Source organism: Ciconia boyciana, chromosome 4, assembly GCF_034638445.1.
Source record: "Ciconia boyciana chromosome 4, ASM3463844v1, whole genome shotgun sequence".
In the NCBI taxonomy this organism is placed as follows: Eukaryota; Metazoa; Chordata; class Aves; order Ciconiiformes; family Ciconiidae; genus Ciconia; species Ciconia boyciana.
The window spans coordinates 28,335,733-28,342,645 of NC_132937.1; the positions used below are offsets into that span (position 1 = coordinate 28,335,733).

The 6,913-nt window shown below is 43.3% G+C and overlaps 1 pseudogene; it reads right to left on the bottom strand.

Moving 5' to 3' along the window:
* Positions 1-3,432: 3,432 nt before the first annotated feature.
* LOC140651421 (calcyphosin-like protein) lies at positions 3,433-6,843 on the bottom strand (annotated as a pseudogene).
* Between the last annotated feature and the right edge of the window lie 70 nt (positions 6,844-6,913).

The window sequence follows — 6,913 nt, forward strand, 5'->3', positions numbered from 1 at the left end:
GCCTCAGTTGACTGGGACAGTTTTGCAGAAGTATACAATGTTAAAGCTCCAAAAGCTGCAGTTTCCCATAAGGCTTAGATTACTGAGTAGAAAAATACTGACCACAGCCCTTTTTCTGGTTGCATAGACAAGTCTGTGGTTTGCCTTTCCATAAATTGTCAACTTCAGATTGAAGCAGAAGCAGCTGTGTCGATCTGAGTGATATGTGAAGGTTAAGGAGGAAAGGAATCTAAGTAGCCAACATGTTTTGTGTTGTGGAGTCCCCCCTCCTGGTAGAGATCTCTCATTTTCTCTGCTAGGTTGATTTTTTTGTGTCTTGGATTTTTTTGTTTTTTGTTTTTGTTAACCCACCATAAACTGTATCCCACATGCTAACAGTCTTATGCAAGTAGTGCTTTAGCTGAAACATCTTTTATTTCAGAAATGCATTTTAGGTATGGTTTCAAACCAAGCAGCTATATTTCAGACAATTATCTCCAAACTGCATTTTCTCTAGTCTTTTGCTATACAGCCATATGTAACTTGTGGGGAAGGGAAAGAAAACCACTCTCCCTACTGTCTGACCACATAAGAACCAACTTCTGAAGTGTAACTAACCAGTGAAACACACAGTACAGAGGTGTCTCCTGCAGAGGCAAGTGATTTTAGAGGAAGAGTCATTTCCCATGTGATCCAGGGAAAAATATGCTACACCCTCTTTTAAAGAATAGCAGGGCTTCTCACTTCTTCCCCCACCACTTCAGGCTCATTTGTGACACCTTCAGCCTCTTTGAGAGTTTCCTAGTATAATGGTACAGTCCCACATATGATCCAGAACAAGATGCGCCCTACCCCAGGATTGCAAAACAATGTCGCTTCCCCATCTTTTTCCAAATATTTTAAAGCCAATTCCTGCCTGTCTGCATCACCTGCAATCACAAATGGAAATAAGACTTTTATATGGCAGGTTTTATTTGGCTGACTGATACAACTGCATAAAGAAATAATTGGGGGAGGAAGGAAAGAGTTTTCCTTGTTTCTCCTCTATAGAATTAAGCTATGAAAGTTTTCAGGGCACTCTGATCACTGAGGACCTTCTCTTGCCTAGTGTATCTTGGAGCAGTTGTAGTGGTTTGACATTGGCTGGCTATGCCAGACCCGCACCCAGCTGCTCTCTCATTCCCTCTCCTCAACGGGGGGGGGGGGGGGAATAAGACAGAAAAAACTCCATGGGTCAAGATAAGGACTGGGAGATCACTTACAGAAACACCGTCATGGGCAAAACAGACTCCACTTGGGGAAGATTAATTTAATTTATTGCCAATTAAAATAGATTTGGACACTGAGAAACAATGACAAAAAACTAAAACACCTCCCCCCTTCTTCCACTCCTTAATTCCCCAAATCCTCTACCTCCTTCCCCACCCTGCCCAGAGTGGTGCAGGTGAGTATAGGAAATGGGGAGTTGTGGTCAGTTCATAACAGTTCCTCTCTGCTGCTCCTCCCTCCTCACACTTTTTCCCTGCTCCAGCACTGGTCCTCTCCACAGGCCACAGCTCCTATCAGGAGAATCTGCTCCAGTGTGGACTCTCCACAGGCCGCAGTTCCTTCTAGGAAACATCCACCTGGCTCTGGTATGTGGTCCTCCACGGGCTGCTGTGTGGATATCTGGTCCAGTATGGTCCTCTCCACAGGCTAGCAGGGGAATATCTGCTCCCACTGTGGTCTCTTCCACAGGCTGCAGAGGGAATCCCTTGCTCCAGCACCTGGAGTACCTCCTCCCCCTCCTTCTTCTCTGACCTTCTTGATCACAGGATTTTTTTTCTCCACACTTTTTCCCTCATTCCTCACATTGCTTTCTTAAATACTAAGTTATCACAAAAAAGTGCCGCAAACTTTACGGTGATTGGCTCAACTTTGGCCTGCAATGGGTCCATTACCTGAGCTGGCTGGAACCCTAGCTCTTCCTTCACAGAGGCCACCCCTGCAGCCCTCCCTCTGCTGCCAAAATCTTGCCGCATAAACTTACAGGCGCAACAGTAAAAATGTGACAATATGGTAAAAAGACAGTTTTCTCAATGGACAAGATCCTTGGTTGGTGCTGAACAGATGTAAAGGCTTTTAAGATGAGTGGCATTTTGTATATGCCTTGCAATAGCCCTACATTTTAAAAAATAGTTACAATTTTTTGCAATTATAGCAGCAAAATTACATAAAAATGGAGAAAGATTTGTATATTTGTGCCATAGAGCTTACTAGATACTATTTTTTAGTATTTAGAAGCTAAAAGCTTTGGGGATTTCAGTGATTTAAGTCATTTAGGGGCTTTGAAATTTTACTTGCCATCTATGTTTCAGATGTGGCAATAAGGGAAAGAATGTGATACATACAAGAAAAAGGTGGAGCTGGGAGGATGAAGTATGAAGCAAGTACAAAGTTCATAAAACAATCTGATAGGTATCTCAGAGGAACAAAGTGAGAGCCCTTCTCACTGCAAAAAGGAAACTGTATAAATAGAGAATCACATCTTTGTAAATAGTCATAAAAAATACAATATATAAGATATTTGCTCAGCTGTAATTCTCCACCGCTTTACCCTTTATGTAGGGAGTTAGGTGATTTTTTTTTCTAAACTTTTATTCCCATGTAAATGAGCATCTCTTATGTGAGGAAATGCTGAGAAAAGATGGGACTGTTTAGCCTAGAAGAAGAAAAGGCTCAGAGGGAGACTTATCAATGTACATAAATACCTGGAAGGGAGGGTGCAAGAGGATGGAGCCAGGCTCTTTTCAGTGGTGTCCAGGGACAAGGACAAGAGGCAATGGGCACAAGCTGAAACACAGGAGGTTCCATCTGAACATCCCAGGAAAGACTTTTTACTGTGAGGGTGACTGAGCACTGGAACAGTTTGCCCAGGGAGGTTGTGGAGGTCTGTCCTTGGAGATATTCAAAGCTGTCTGGACACAGTCCTGGGCAACCTGCTCCTAGGTGACCCTGCCTGAGCAGGGAACTTGGACCAGATGACCTCCAGAAGTCCTTCCAACCTCAAGCATTCTGTCATTCTGTAAATTGGCACAGGGTTTTTCCAGATAAGAATACTGGTAATGTAGGTCATATATGGATTAATGCCAGGCTCATGTATCTGTACACTTGGTTGGTTAACACCAGAGGATGTTTCTAACCATCCTGGTCCTGCCCAAACAAAACCCCTACATACCGAGGGGAGGAGATAATGTCCCCATAGTGCACATAGGGGAAGTGGCTGGGGGGCAGTGGTATGGAGTTGCTCCTCCTTGGGAAAAGGCAAGAAGCCCATTTGTGGGATTGTCTTCACTCAAGGACCTGGAGTGTACTTGGTGGATAATGCAGAAGGATGGGGAGATCTGGTGTGTGCCTCAAGGAGATTTAGCACCTTGGGGAAAAATACATCTGTGATGATGTGAGTTGTATGTTCTAGGGAAGTAATGTGGCAGGAACTACCTGAACCGGCGAAGAATGAGCTTAACGCGAGGAACCGGGCAAGTGCAACGATGACCCAAACCAATCTGGTGTTGGCACCCAACAATCGAACATGCTGCTTCTGTCCTGAGCGCCCATCTTCGGACAGATGGGGCCAAGTCTGGCCTGTTCTTATGAACATTGGGGGGACTGGCAGAAGCCTATGGAATGGGAGAATAATATCTATCTGTTAAGGGACATTCTGTTAATGAGAACGTATAGAAATCTGTATGTTGGGTATAAAGATGGTTTTTAGTATGTAGTATAAGTTTTAAGTGTTGAGTAAGAAGGGATTTCAGTAATGAGATACAATGGGATGGTTAAAAGCTATATATAAATGTATTAAATTATGTGGGACTTGAGCATGATGAAAATGGTATGGAATAAGGGGTGGAGATTGGATTGGGTCTGGCTGGGATGGAAGATAAGCTTTCCCGTAGCAGCCCTCCACAGTGCTTTGTTAGCTTTATATTTGTAGCTAGAAAGGTGTTGATAACACACACCAGTGTTTTGGCTACTGCTGAGCAGTGCTGGCACAGCATCGGGCTGCCTCTCCAACCCCCCCACCCCCCAAAGGCCAGTAGGCTGGGGAAGGTGTGGAAGAGGCTGGGAAGGGACATAGCCAGAGACAGCTGACCCAGAACTGACCAAAGAGATATTCCATACCATATGATGTCCATGCTCAGCAATAAAAGCTAAGAGAAGGGGGGGGCATTTATTATTAAGGCATTTGTCTTCCAAAGCAACCACTACACGTACTGAGGCTGACCTACTTCCCAGGAAGTGGCTGGGCATCGCCTGCTGATGGGAAATAGAGAATAATTTTTGGTTTGTTTTCCTTTGTTTTCCTTTGAGAAATTAGCAATCCTGTGAGTTAGTTTGAGGCTCCTATACTTAGAGTAACCTATGAAGGCTAGAGCCATAAAGGCTGCAAGCCTGTAAATGCAATCTCACATCTACCTTTGCACCTCCTGCAGATCCCCCTTTGCCTCTGAATGCCTAAGCAAGCTGCACCAACAGTCCCTACGCAGAGATTATGCATCCATTTTACTGTGCGCCATAAATGTGATGATGCAAATGCATCTTCTGTACTGGGATCACTCTCACATTTAATAATTTAAGTCAAATGCTGAGCCAGATGGTGATTTCATGGCTTGACATTAGGTGTTTCACTTACCTTCCCATCTTTGTCATAGGAGGTGAAGCAAAATTATCCCAGAAAGGCTCTAAATCTTGAGTCTTCTGTCCAGTCTCCATTTTTGTATTTGGGATGATGCTTTGCATTATACTTTATGTAAAGTCTTGTTGTTGTGACACCATCTCCAGTCTTAACTAACATCCTAAATGCCTGCATGATGATCTCTTTTCTTGCATTGTTCGACATGGGAGGCTGTAAAGAAATATTAACAGATTCATTTTATTTCTGCCAACTACCTGCCCAGTTCCAAATTCAAGTAACTGCTGTTGTTAATATGAAGCTTAGTTCAAGGCACTTGAGACAACAACCTGCTGACAGTCACACTTTGTCCATGGAAGGGCAATATATCATCAAAAGGCAGTGTGATAGGAGACCTTAAGTGTCTGTCCCGATATGATAGTAAATGGACAAAAAGAGAGAAAATGCTACCTAGAATACTTTTCTATTCTACTCATTTTAAATATTTCTAACAACAGCAAGCACTAATTAGTGCCTTTCTTCATTGTGTTTGGAGCTTTAGCAGACTAAAGAGGCTTCAAGCAAAATCAGTCACACTGTGGTTGATTAGAGAAAGTCCCCATTGGATTAGCTCATGTTATAAAGAGATGCGTCATATGACAGACAAAGAAGAGAGATTAATGGACTGAACCACATGAGGTACCTGGACTGCAATATAGGAAATTTAGGTACCTAAATCAAGGCAACAATTTGTAAAAAACCATCATAACCTTTTATTTGCTAGGGGCCTTACGCCTTGCCAATAAAATGCAGAGACATGTTGGGTTCTGAGCTCTCTGTCCACAGAGGTGTTATTTAGGGTGATTTTTTCCTTTAGCATATTTAGATGGAAATGGAATATTTTAACTTCTCAAGAGTTACTGACATTTTAATACAGCTGTAGATTTTCCTAATTACTAAGGTGAACAACAGTGCTGTGTTTCACTAGTACTGATCGTGTTCAGCTAATGATGCATCAGGGCTTTCTCTCCATTTAACATAGTAATAACATAAATTCCCAGACTTACTCTCAGTGTAACAAGAAATTAATCAAAATCAATTGTTCCACTGACATCTTTATCAAATATCTGGAAAATCTCATGTGCTTCTTCCTTGTCTATCATCATAGCATAATCATTTAATCCTTTCACAAATTCTTTGAAATCAAGGGTCCTGCTGTTGTCATCATCCATAATCCAAAATACTCTCTGGAAAACGTGCAATTTGAGGAGAATGCAAAGGAAAACTTGGAGAACGCTGCAGCAGTTTCACACAGTGCCAGAGCACAGAGCCACCTTACTGAGATAACATTTCCCCCTTGTAGTCTTCTGAGAAAAACAAAACAGAAAAAAAAACACCAACCCCCGCCCCACCTATTGACAGCAGAGATGACTTGCTTATGTTGGGTGCCTGAATATTACACAGCTGAAGTTAAATGACATGAAGGCTGCCTTAACTGAAGGAGTCTTCCTATTCATTATATATTGAGCCATCTAAAAGTTGGGCATGTAGATGACTTTTCAGCTGGTCATCTGGGATCCCTCTGTGGTTAATGGAGGCCAGGAGGGGTTTCAGGGCATGGTGCAGCTCCCTTTCCTAGGGGTGCGGTGACCCACACTCTTGGGGTGACTGCAGAAGGAGTCTAGATGCCCTCCCATAAACTAGACCATTATACATGAGGAATCACACCCCAAAAGAAAAGAAGCACAAAATCCTCAGTATTGAGATACTTAAGTTAATTACAGAAAATACCAAGGAAAGAGAGATGTTTTACGTTCCCCCTCTCTCCCCAGCAGGAGTTGTTCTGGGTCTCAGGGAAGCATCTTCTTCTGAGGGTTTCACGGTCTTCAGTCCTTCAACAGGTGAGCAGGTCGGTCCTGCCTCCCGAAACATGGGACCCCCAAGCCCAGGCTCTATAGGTTGTGGCATTTGCACTAGAACTGGGAAACTCAAATTTTGGTCCCTGCTTAGCTCGTGAGCCTCTTGCAGCTAAAACTATCAGGCTGAATAAAGGATTTGACTTCTTAGATTCACCTGCCAAGTCCTTTGATGCCTGCAGATCCCCTTGCTAAACACTGCAGGTGAAGTCTTTGTATCGGGTCGGTGGTTTTGGACAGTTTTCTTTTGGCTTAGATTGCCATCTCTCGGTCATGTCTTGCTATGCCCGGCATCTGGAAGACCAAGGCACTGATACAGCGTGGATTCACATAAACAGAGTGCTGATACCTGCCTTCGTATATG